The sequence below is a fragment of the Canis lupus genome, chromosome 20 (genome assembly GCF_003254725.2).
Source record: "Canis lupus dingo isolate Sandy chromosome 20, ASM325472v2, whole genome shotgun sequence".
NCBI lineage: Eukaryota > Metazoa > Chordata > Mammalia > Carnivora > Canidae > Canis > Canis lupus.
Genome location: NC_064262.1, coordinates 32,398,534 through 32,411,870, shown reverse-complemented (window position 1 = coordinate 32,411,870; position 13,337 = coordinate 32,398,534). Strand labels below are relative to the sequence as shown.

At 38.4% G+C, this 13,337-nt stretch overlaps 2 protein-coding genes across 9 annotated transcripts in view; both read left to right on the top strand.

Annotated features, from left to right (window-relative positions):
* PXK (PX domain containing serine/threonine kinase like) overlaps positions 1–13,337 on the top strand; it is a 134,356-nt gene that overhangs the window by 87,273 nt on the left and 33,746 nt on the right. The gene's annotated exons all lie outside the window — the stretch shown is intronic.
* KCTD6 (potassium channel tetramerization domain containing 6) overlaps positions 374–13,337 on the top strand; it is a 40,802-nt gene continuing 27,838 nt past the window's right edge. Inside the window, exon 1 of the mRNA XM_025456372.3 lies at positions 374–423. The gene's annotated coding sequence lies outside the window, so the exon portion shown is untranslated. The remainder of the gene's footprint in view (positions 424–13,337) is intronic.

The following is a 13,337-nucleotide window of genomic DNA, read 5'->3' as shown; positions in this document are numbered from 1 at the left end:
CGCGCGGCGCCTGCGTGCCCCGCCCATCCGCTGCCGGGTGAGGGGCCGAGGGGCGGGGCCTAGGTGGCGCGTGGGGCGGTACTACCGCTGTTTCTGGGGCCGGGGCCAATCAACTTCCCGGGAGCGGGCGGCTGCTGCGGTGCGCGCTGCGCGGCGGGACGCGTCTGTAAGCGGTGCTGCCTGAGGCGCGGTGCCCGGAAGGCAGGTTCTGAGGAACGTTAGGTTGAGGCTGCGGGGACCTTCAGAGTTGGGTCAGCCTTTTGCGGGCACTGAAACCCGTAGGGCGCCAAGTGTCGCCTGCGCACGCTCTGAACGAGCCCGGTGGTCCCCGGGCCGGACCGTGCTGTCCGTCTGTTGCTCCCTGGAATGCGAACCGGAGTGTTCATCGAGGCATGAAGCGCCTACTGTGTGCCGGGCATCGTAGTAAGTGCTGTCCAGCTCCTGTAATTCTCACAGGAACCCTCCCGCGTGATGACTGTTACCTCCACTTTTCCTCAAGTCACTTCGGGTTGTCAGTCGTCAGAAAGTCCTTCATCCAGAATTTTCAATCTTTTTTTTTGTTTTTTGGTTGGTCATTTCAAGCGAAATGTGTTAAAGAGAGCTTTTCGCTTCCTCGACCACAGTAAAATGCACATTCCCCCACCACCTCAGAAAGTTCCCTCAACGTTTCCTCCCGATCGTTCCCCACACATCACCCCACAGGCAACCACAGATCTGATCGCCATCACCGTAACTTAATTTGCCTGTTTTAGAACTTGACGTAAAGGGAATTCTATCATTCTTGCGTCTCGCTCAGCAACATGTTTTTGTGATTCATCCATGTCGTTAAGTGTATCAATACTTTATTCCTTTTCTTTTTTTTTTTTTTCTTTTATATTCTTTATGCCCAACCTGGGGCTTAAACTCATGACCCTGGGATCAAGAGTCCCATGCTCTTCTGAGCCAGCCAGGCACCCCTCCTTTCTTTCTTTAAGTTTTCTTTTCTTTTCTTTTCTTTTGAAAGAGTTTAAGTGTCACAAGAAATTGTGAAACTGGTGCAAAGAGCATCCATGTGACCTTCAACTATCTTTGCCCAATATCTTGGATGACCATAGTACATTGTCAAATCCCCCAAATTGATAACGGTGCAATGCTCTTAACTCGGGTAGAGACTTTATACAGCATTTATCAGTTTTTTTTTAAATTTATTTATGATAGTCACACAGAGAGAGAGAGAGAGAGGCAGAGACACAGGCAGAGGGAGAAGCAGGCTCCATGCAGGGAGCCCGACGTGGGACTCGATCCCGGGTCTCCAGGATCACGCCCTGGGCCAAAGGCAGGCGCCAAACCGCTGCGCCACCCAGGGATCCCCCATTCATCAGTTTTTATATGCATTCTGGCAGGGGTAGGAGGAGTGTAGTATTATAGAATTGTATTAGACGTACAGATTCACATAACTACTACCACAGCCAGAATACAGAATTGTTCCATCCCCACAAAGCACCTCCCTCCTGTTACCTCATTGTTACCTCCTCCACCCCTAACTCCTGGCAACCACTAATCTGTTCTCAATCACTATAATTTGTTATTTCAAGAATATTTCAACACAGAATCGTACAATATGTAACTCTTGGAGATTAGCTATTTCCACTCAGCCTAATGCTCTTGAAATCCATTCCAGTTGTTGCGTGTATCAACGTTTCTTTATATCTCTAAGTGGTTGCATGTTTATCCATTCACTCCTTGAAGGACATTTGGTTTGTATCCAGTTTTAGCTATTACCAATAAACCTGCAATGAACACTGGCTTTTTAAACATTAGTTTTCATTTCTTCAGGTAAATACCGAGCAGTATGATTATATTGGAGTGTTTTTCCACGGTGGCTATACCTATTTTTTTTTTTAAGATTTTATTTGTTCATGAGAGACACAGAGAGGCAGAGACACAGGCAGAGGGAGAAGCAGGCTCCACGCAGGGAGCCCGACATGGGACTGATCCCGGGTCTCCAGGATCACACCCTGGGCCGAAGGCGGCGCTAAACCGCTGAGCCACCCAGGCTGCCCCAGAGTGGCTATACCATTTTACATGACCTCCAGCAAAGTATGAGACATCCAGTTGCACTAAATGCTTGCCAGTGTGTGATATTATCAATATTTTCTATTTTAGCCATTGTAATACATGTGTAGCAGTGTCCCTCATGACTTTAATTTACATTTCTCTAATGGTTAATTATTAAACATCTTTTCATATGCTTTTCTGCCATCCATCCTTGATGAAGTGTCTGTTCTTTTGTTCGTATTCTAATTAGATTGGTTTTTATTGTGGTAAAATATATATCACATAAAATTTACCACTTTATTGGCATTTAATATGTGCATATTGTTGTTCAATCACCACCACTATCCATTTCCAGAACTTTCTCTCTTTTCTTTTTACTTTTAAATAATCTCTACACCCAGTGTGGGGCATGAATTTAGGATAAGGATCAGGCATGATCCTGAGATCGTAAGTTGCACGCTCTACAGGTGGCTCTACAGCTAGGTACCCCTCCTGAACCTTTTCATTTTCCCAAAAGGAAACTATTCATTAAACAGTAACTCTCCATTTCCGCCTTCCGCTAAGCCCTGGCAATGACCATTCCATCTGTATAAATTGGACTGCTCTACCTCATGTAAGTGAAATCATACAGTATTTGTGTGTGTGAGTGAGTGTGACTAGCTTGTTTCAGTTATTGTAATGTCTTGGAGGATCATCCATATTGTAGCATGTATCAGAATTTCATTCCTGGGCAGCCCCGGTGGCTCAGCGGTTTAATGCTACCTTCAGCCCAGGGTGTGATCCTGGAGACCCGGGTATTGAGTCCCATATCAGGCTCCCTGCGTGGAGCCTGCTTCTCCCTCTGCCTGTGTCTCTGCCTCTCTCTCTCTCTCTCTCTCTCTCTCTCTGTGTCTCTCATGAATAAATAAATACAATCTTAAAAAAAAAAAAAAGAATTTCATTCCTTTCTAAGGTTAAGTAATAGTCCATTGTATGCATATATCCCATTTTGTTTATCCATTTTTCTGTTGATGGACCTCTTGGTTGTTTTCAATGTTTAGATTTGTGAATAATGCTGCTATGAACATTAGTTCACAAATACCTATTTGAGCCCCTACTTTTAATTCTTTGGGGTATAACCTAGAAGTGGCATTGCTGGATCATGTTAATTCTGGATTAATTTTTTTGAGGAATAACCATTCTCTTTTCCATTGCAGATATACCAGTTTATATTCCCGCCAGTAATGCACAAGGTTTCCACTTTCTCCACATTCTCACCAACATTTACTATTTTCTGCTTAATTGCTAATAGCCATCCTAATATGTGTAAAGTGGTATCTCATCTTTGTTTTTATTTGCATTTCCCTAATGATTAGTGATATTGATCATCTTTTCATGTGCTTTTTGGCCATCTGTATGTTTGGAGAAATGACTGTTCAAGTCTTGCCTATTTCTCAACTGAGTTCTTGTTTTGTTGTTGAATTAACAGGAGTTCTATGTATATCCTGAATATTAATCCCTTATCAAATATATATGTTATGCAAATATTTTCTCCCGTTCCTTGGGTTTCCTTTTCACTCTAATAATAGTGTTCTTTGTTACACAAAAGTTTATAATTTTGATAACATCCAGTTTATTTTTTCTCTTTTTTAAATTTATTTTTATTTTTATTTATTTTAATTTTTTCTCTTATTGCTTATGCTTTTGGTATATCTGTCAAAGATTCAAAATAGCCCAAGTAAAACCAGTGAATCACTGAGGTAGTAATTAGTAAAAACTTATTGTGCACAGACCAAAAAGACAGTTTGTAGGCTAGGAACATTCAAACCAAAGCATGAAGTGAGGTTCAGGAGTATATTGCTAATAGAGCAGTTTATATAGTGAGAAAGCAGTGAGTTTATTCTTCATGGTGATTGGTTATGATATCACATTTTCAGTGATTACTTCATATTAACCTTGGGAAACACTTCAAGTTTTGCTTATCATTTATAGGGGTACAAGTAAGAAATTACCCAGATCAAGTTAGCCTTGCAAGCTAATTTGCTTAAGCTAAATTAAGCTGTGTTTGTATGCTTAAACTGATTTTGTCGGTTCATGGAATTTTCAAGGTTGGTCTCCGTTTGTTTCTGATTTAACATAATTAAGAAATCATTGCTAGGGATGCCTGGGTGGCTCAGCAGTTTGGCGCCTGCCTTCAGCCCAGGGCGTGATCCTGGAGACCTGGGATGGAGTTTTCCTTCAGGCTCCCTTCATGGAGCCTGCTTTTCCCTCTGCCTGTGTCTCTGCCTCTCTCTCTGTCTCTCATGAATAAATAAATAAATAAATCTTTTAAAAAAAATCAGGGATCCCTGGGTGGCGCAGCGGTTTGGCACCTGCCTTTGGCTCAGGGCGCGATCCTGGAGACCCGGGATCGAATCCCATGTCGGGCTCCCGGTGCATGGAGCCTGCTTCTCCTCTGCCTGTGTCTCTGCCTCTCTTTCTCTCTGTGTGACTATCATAAATTAAAAAAAAAAAAATCATTGCTAAATTCAATATCATGAAGCATTTCTCCTATATTTTCTTCTAAGAGTTTAATATTAGTAACTCTTATGTTTAGGTCTTTGATCCATTTTGAGTTAATTTTTATAGATGGTGTGAAGTAGGGGTCCAATTTCATTCTTTTGCATGTGGTTATCCAGTTCTTCAAATACCATTTATTGAAAACATTGTCCTTTCCTTGTTGACTGTCATGGCACCTTTGTTGAAAATCATCTGACCCATATATGGGAGAGATTATTTTTGAGTTTTCTAGTCTGTTTCTTAGTCTCTATGTCTCTTTTTATGCCAGTACCACACTGTTTTATCTTAAGACTTTATTTATTTATTATTTATTTGAGAGAGAAAGAGAGAGGGCAGGGGAGGAGCAGAGGGAGAGAGACAGCCAGACTTTCTGCTGAGCAGGCAGCCTGATGCAAGGCTTGATCCCAGGACCCTGAGATCATGACTCCACCCAAAACTAAAAGTCAGACACCTAACTGACTGAGCTACCCAAGCACCCCAGTACCACACTGTTTTGATTAGTATAGTGTGGTAATAAGTTTTGAAATCAGAAGCTGAGTCCTCCAGCTTTTTAATTCTTTTTCAAGATTATTTTGGCCCCTTGTGGTTCCTTGAGTTTCCATGTGAATTTTAGGATAGGTTTTACTATTTCTGCAAACGCTGTCATTGGGATTTTGATAGGGACTGCATTGGATCTGTAGATTGCTTCAGGTGGTATTGACATTAGCAATATTCAGCCGTCTAGTCTATAAACAGAGGATGTCTTTCATTTACTTGTGTCTTCTTTAATTTCCTTTAGCAATGCCTTGTAGTTTTCAGTGTTTAGGTCTTTAGCCTCCTTGGTTAAGTTAATTCCTAATTATTCTATTCTTTTTAATAGTATTATAAGTGGAATGGCTTTCTCAATCTCCTTCTCAGATTGTCCATTGTTGGTGTATAGACATACAAATGACTTTTGAGTGATTTCATATCATGCAAATTTGCTGAATTTGTTTATTCTAATAGGTGTGTGTATGTGTGTGTGTGTGTGTGTGAGAGAGAGAGAGAGAGAGGGAGAAAGAGAGCTTTTTTTTAAAGATTTTATTTATTTATTCATGAGAGACACAGAGAAAGAGGCAGAGACATAGGTTGAGGGAGAAGTGGGCTCCCTGCAGGGAGCCCAAAGTGGAATTCAATCCCAGGACCCCAGGATCATGCCCTGAGCAGGAGGCAGATGCTCAACCAATGAGCCACCCAGGCATCCCTGTTTATGGATTCTATATCCAAGTCTTTTGTCAGATATGTGATATCCAAATATGTTCTTCAGTTTATGAGACATTTTTTCATCCTGTAAGATACTTCACAGAGCAAAAGTTTTTAATTTTGATGAAGTCCAATTTTTCAACTTTTTTCTTTTATGGATTATGCTTTTTGGTATTATATCTGATAAATTTGTACCCAACACCAGCATACAAAGATTTTCTTCTTTTTTATAAAAGTGTTATGGTTTTATGTTTTCCATTTAGATCTGTGATCTATTTTGGTTAATTTTTGTCTAAGATTTAGGTTTAGATTGAGATTTTGTTTTTTTTTTCCTTAAGTATGTCCAATTACCCCAATACCATTTGTTGAGACTACTTTCTCCATTGAATTATTTTTGCATGTTTGTCAAAGATCATTTAGGCAAACTCGTGTGGGTGTTATTTCTGGAGTCTATCCTGTTCCATTGATCTATCTCTGTCCTTCTTCCTCCAATACCATACTGTCTTGATAACTGTAAGTATATTATAATTCTTAAAATAGGGTAGTGGGATTCCTATAACATTATGCTTTTTCAAAATCATTTTGGTTTTCTAGTTCTATTACTTTACTATATAAATTTTAGAATCATGACCCAGTTCACTCCTTTTTGTTGTTTTTTTACCCATTTTGTTGATGGACACCTGGGCTGCTTCTTGTTTGAGGACATTATGGGTAAAGCTGCTGTGAATGTACATATAAAAGTCATTATGTGGCCTGTGTTTCTGTTTCTCCTGGAGTGAAATTCTGGGTCATAGGTAGAGCAGGTATATGTTTAACTTTACAGGAAATACCAAACAATTCTCCAAAGTGGTGTTACCATTTTATATTTGTTTCACCAAGATGAGCAAGTTTCAATTGCTCCAAATCTTTGCCAACATTTGATTATATCAGTTTTTAAGATTGTGCTATCCTGTTTGGTGTATGTTTATATCTCATGTGGTTTTAATTTTTATTTCCTTGGTTACCAACAATGTTGAGCACCTTTCCATATGCTTAGTGTCTATCAACCTCTTCTAAGAAAGTGATCACAACAGAATTCAAACTTCATGTGTAAGGTCTCAGTGAATGAAACTTTCCTTCTGTTACATTCAGGAAGAAGAAGAAAAGACATGCTTTGTTTCCAGGGATAGTTGGCATACTAGTGATTATTATTATTTTATCAACAACAATGCCTCCAGTTTCTATGGTATCTTACTAATACATTTTTATGAAAACAATCTTATCTTTCTTCACAGGTTACAAAAAGTGAGAAACCCTGTACCAAAATATAATACACAGGGGCACCTGGGTGGCTCAGTGGTTGAGCATCTGCCTTTAGCTCAGGTCATGATCCCAGGGTTGTAGGATCAGGTCCTGCATTGGGCTGCCTATGTCTCTAACTCTCTCTCTGTGTCTCTCATAAATAAATAAATAAATAAAATCTTTAAATATATATATGTGTGTGTGTGTGTGTGTGTGTTTGTGTATACACAGTATATATATATGTATGTGTGTATATATATAATATACAAATGAATATTTGATAAATTTTTTGAAAGTAGAAGTAGTGAAAAGCTAGAAGCATTCACATATCCATCAGTTGGGAACTGGTTTAATGAAGCATGTTACATCTCCTCCAAGGAATATCATTCTTCTGTTAAAAGAATAAAAATGTGAGAATGAGGAGGGTCTACATGTACAGATCTATACATATGTACCATATGTACTTATTGGAAACAATCTCTAAGCAAGGTGAGATATGAACTAAAAAATGGAATCCCATTTATGTAAATAAAATGTAGGAATAAATATATATACTCATAAAAATATTTTGAAATAATTCATAAGAAACTGTGAAGAGGGATGCCTGGGTGGCTCAGCAGTTGAGTGCTTGCCTTCGGCCCAGGGTGTGATCCTGGAGTCCTGGATTGAGTCCCACGTCAGGCTCCCTGCATAGAGCCAGCTTCTCTCTCTCCCTATGTCTCTGCCTCTCTCTGTGTGTCTCTCATGAATAAATAAATAAAATCTTGGGAAAAAAAGAAATTATGAAGAGAGGGTAAATGGTGGAGAGGTGGGATTTGACTAATAGAGGTCAAGGAATGTTTTACTTCTCTGGGGCACTGGGGTGGCTCAGTGGTTGAGCATCAGATCATGATCCCGGGATCCTGGGATCAAGTCCCAACATTGGGCTCCCCTTAGGGAGTCTGCTTCTCCCTCTGCCTGTGTCTCTGCCTCTCTCTCTCTCTGTGTCTCTCATTAATAAATAAATAAAATCTTAAAAAAAAAAAGGAATGTTTTACTTTTCTTTTTATACCTTTTATGTAGTATGATATTTTTTATAATGAGAATATATTTCCTTAATTGATTATTAATTAACATACACAATTCCTAAAATTACAAGCCAAATAATATACTGGGAAAATTTTTGTCACAGATATGGGAATATATTTATATAAATATTTAATACATAAAGAATTCCTAAAGAGTAAGGAGAAAACAGTATATTCCCAGTGGAAAATGGGCAAAGAGTGTGAAAAGATACTTCACAAAGTAGTAGAAATACTAGCAAACATGAAGTATGTATGACTTCACTCATACCCAAAGGAATAGAAATTGAAGCACCGATGAGACCCCCATTTCTTGGCCCTTCAAATTCCTTAAAGATTTAACAAAGTTTACCCAATACTTGTAAAGGTTCAAGGAAACGGAACTCCTACACAGTATTAATTGTTCCAGTGTTTCTGGAAAGCAGTGTGTTAGTTGATCTCAAGAACTTTCAAAAAAAATATTGATACATGGAAATAAATGTGTTTACATATTATATACATATTCCTTTGGCCTAGTTATTCTACTTGTAAGGATTTATCATCTTAAATCTTGATTGCTTCTGATTAATTTATGTGAAAAGGTCCATATAGTAGGACAGTTTCTCAACTATGTAAGTATCTGGGAAAATGATTAGATAAATTAGGATATATCCAGATATTGAATTATTGCATAAAACTAAAATTCTGTTTTTTCAATTAGCAATAATTACAATAAACCTCATTGCCACTGCACAATGCTTAAAAAATTCTATTTTATTTTTTTAAAGATTTTATTTATTTATTCATGGTAGACATAGAGAAAGAGAGAGAGAGAGGCAGAGACACAGGCAGAGGGAGAAGCAGGCTCCATGCCGGGAGCCCAATGCAGGACTCGATCCCAGGACTCCAGGATCATGCCCTGGGCCAAAGGCAGGCGCTGAACTACTGAGTCACCCAGGGATACCCCAAAATTCTATTTTTAAAGAATAAAATAATATGCAAAAGTGTTTATGAAGTGGCATCAAGTAAAAAAAAGCAGAATAAAAATAGTTTGAAATATAATCCAAACTTTACCTAATAATATGTATGCATAGAAAAATATTTGGAGGGGCACCTGGGTGGCTCAGTCAGTTGGGTGAGTGCCTTTGGCTCAAGTCATGATCCTGGGACAGCCCTGCATGGTGCTCCCTGCTTGGCGGGGAGCTTGCTTCTCCCTTTCCTCCCTGCTCATGCTCTCTGTTACTATCTCTGTCTTTCTCTCAAATAAATAAATAAAATATAAAAAAAAAGAAAAAGAAAAATGCCTGGAAAGGATAATGTGCAGTAGCTTAACATGAGATAAAAAATAAAAGGAAGTTTTATAATAAATCTCAATTGTGATCAAAATACCATTTTTACATATTTCTTTCCCATATATCCATATGCGTTTATGTTTTATATTTTATTTTGAATCTTAAAAATATTTTTAGTAGGAAACTTATTTCATTGTGGGAAAAAAATTCAAGTACAGAAAGGTATAAATTGCCCTCCCCTCCCCGCACTTTGGTTACCTTGCTTCCTTCCCCTACCTTAGCAGCCACTATGACTCATTCCTTCTGTGTATTTACAGAGAAGGACCATTTGTGTGTAATAGCACGTATGTCTGTATCTCATTTTCTTTACATGAAGGTTAGCTTTTTAAAAATATATTTTTAAGTGAGCATACAGAAACATTGTGTGTGTGTGTGTGTGTGTATCCAGCTCTGAGTTTTGAAGCTGACAACCACATTGAGGATACAGAACCATCCTATGACCCCCAAAACTCCCTCCTACTGTCCTCATAAAGCCCACTCCCTCCTCTCATCCCTGATAAACACTAATTTGTGTTTCTGTCGCAATACTCTTAATCTTATCCACAATGTTATATAAATGAATTCATACAGTATATAACTTTTTGAGACTGACTTCTTTCACTCACATAATACATTTGAGATTCATCCAAGTTGTCATATGTATCAATAGTTCACTCTTTGTTCTTGATGAGTAGTACCCTATTGTATGCATGCACTACAGTTGCTTTATCCATTTACTTGTTGAAGGACATTTGAATTGTTCTTAGTTTTTGGCCATGTTGAATAGAGCTAATACAAAAAAATTTTTTTACAAAGTTTTGTGTAAACATATGTTTGTATTTCTCTGTGGTGTGGGTTTGGGATTGCTGGGTCATATGGTATGTCTATTCAACTTTTAAGAAATTTTCAAACTGTCTTCTGGAGTGGCTGTACATTTTGTATTCTCACCAACAGTATATGAGAGTTCCACCTGCTCCATATCCTCACCAACAATTGATATTATCATTTGTTCTTTTTGCTTTTTTGCCTTTCTGTTAGGTGTGTACTGATATTATCATGGTTTTATTTTGCATTTCCCTAATGGCTGATGATGTTGAGCATCTCTTCAATACTTATTGGCCATTTGTGTGTCATTTTTTGGTGAAATGCCTGTTTAAATCCTTTGCCCATTTTTTATTAGGTCATTTGAAATTTTCTTACAGTTGAGATATATATATTACATAATGTGTATATTCTGGATACAAGTTCTGTGTTGTGAATATCTAACTTGCAAATATTTTCTCAACCTCTGTAACATATCCTTTCATTTTCTTAACAATGCCTTTGTAGAGAAAAAGTAAATAAAGAAGTAAATTTCAAAAGTAAATTTTGAAGAAATCAATGTACCAAATTTTTCTTTTATGGGTCACATTTTGGTTTCTTTTTTTTTTTTAATGTTTTTTGTTTTTGTTTTTGTTTTTAAGATTTTATTTATTTATTCATGAGAGACCCAGAGAGAGAGGCAGGGAGCCCGATGTGGGACTCAATCCCAGGACTCCAGGATCATGCCCTGGGCCAAAGGCAAGACGATAAACCACTGAGCCACCCAGGCATCACCACGTTTTCGTTTCTTATCTAAGAATTCTTTGCCTAACACCAGATTGCAAAGATTTTCTTTGATGTTTCCTTTTAAAGTTTTATAGTTTTACATGTCGATCTATGATCCATTTTGAGTTAATTTTTCTTGAAGGTATGAGGTTTAGGTACTGAGTTTCTTTTTTTGTATATGGTGTCCATTTGCATTTGAGTCATTTGGTAAAAAGACCATCTTTTCTCCATTGAGTTGCTTTTGCACCTTTGTGCATAAATCATTTGGCTCTTTTGAGTGAGTCTATAGCTGGAGACTGTCTATTCTGTTCCATTGCTCTGTATATTTATCCCTCCAGTATTATACTGTCTTAATTACCATACCTGGGTAAGAGTTTTTAAAATCAAATAGTGTAAGTCCTCCAACATTACTCTTCTTTTTCAAAAATGTTTTACAATCAGCTTATGTGCATCTACAAAAAATATCTTGATAGAATTTTGATTGGAATAGTGATAAACCTATAGAACATTTTGGGAAGAACTTATATCCTAACTGTACTGAGTTTTCCAACCATGTTCACAGCGTGTCTCTCCATTTACTTCCATTTGCTTTGATTTCTTTCATTGAACTTTTGTAGTTTTCAGCATTCAGATCTCGCACATATTTTATTGGATTTATTTCTAAGTATTTCTGTCCTTTTTAGGCTATTATAAATGTTATTTAAAAAATTTTTAGTTTCTAATTGTTTACTGCTAGTATGTTGAAATACAATGGCTTTCATTATGTTTTCATTATGTTTCATTATGAATTTAGCAACCTTGCTAAATTCATTTATTATTTCTAGAAACTTTTTTGTAGGTTCCATGGGATAGTCCTCATATATTGTCTGTTAAAGAGATAATTTTTCATGTGGGTCTCTATATAATTCAGGCAAATAAATATAGAGATAAAGCACATATGAGAAATGACAATAGTTGTGGCATCTAAGTGCATGTGGAAATTCACTGCAGCATTCTTGCAACTGTCCTGTATGTTTTAAAGTTTTTCATAATAAATTTGGGAAGAAGGGAAAGTGAGTGTCCCACCCATCCCTGTGTCCTAGTGAGGTTCCCCTCCTTGGAGTCAAGCACCTTTACTGGTTTCCTGCTTCTCCTTTTTTAGAGGTTTTTATTTATTTATTTATTTATTTTAGGATTTTATTTATTTATTCATGAGAGACACAGAGAGAGAGGGGCAGAGACACAGGCGCCATGCAGGAACCCTGGTATGGGACTCGATCCTGGGACACTGGGATCACACCCTGAGTCAAAGGCTGACGCTCAACGGCCAAGCCACCCAGGCATCCTTTAAAAAAAAAAAATCCCTCTCATTCATTCATTCATTCATTCATTCATTCATTCATGACCCAGAGACTTAGGCAGAAGGAGAAGCAGGCTCCCCACGGGGAACCTGATGCGGGACTCGATTCCAGGACCCCGGGATCATGACCTGAGCCAAACAAAGGCAGATGCTCAACGCTGAGCCACCCAGGTGCCCCCTTTATAGAGGTTTTTAAAGGGAATTTTATGAGTGTGTACGCATGCACGCACTCATACTCACACACATCGGTCTGTTGGGTTGTTTCTGGTACCGCATTGATAGAATTTCCTTTTTGGAAGCTTTATAAGCGTAGCTGCGGAGGAAAAGCCATGCAGGTGAATTCCATTCCCTGTCCCAGGTGTCGGGGACTATTGTACTCTCGAGGCCCAGCCCTAGAGGGCGCCCGGTCCACTCGACTGGCGGCTGCGAGGCGTGGAAGGCCCCAAGCCACTGTGTCAGGGCAGCCACGTGACTCATGAAAAGTGGGACCTCCAAAAGTATAAATACGTCTGTTCTCTGGCCTTAGCCACATTTTCTGTGGGTTGTAAAACTCAGACTAAGAGCCCACATTTTGGCTTCGCAGTAGCAAAGGCTGAAAGAGGGAAAGGTTGCCCAGAAACCTTCACCCACACGTTGTACCATGAACTTTTAAAGGATGGATACAACACCCCATTTCCAGGCACTACATAGCATCCCAAACATTTTGATGTTGATTGCTTGACTAGACTAAAAAAAATGTTTCTTGGCTCAAGGAAAGCCATTTTGTTTAATACATTAGAACCTATTTATAATACTGGGTTGGAAGATGTCTCTGAATTAATAACACCAGTCTTATTCTCTGTGTAGTTGTTATATTTAGGTAGACAAGATTTCACATTTTCTCTGGATCTGTGTAGAAAATGAACTGTATTATAATAGTGCATAACTGTAGAAATGTATTTAAATTGGGGCCCCTGACTG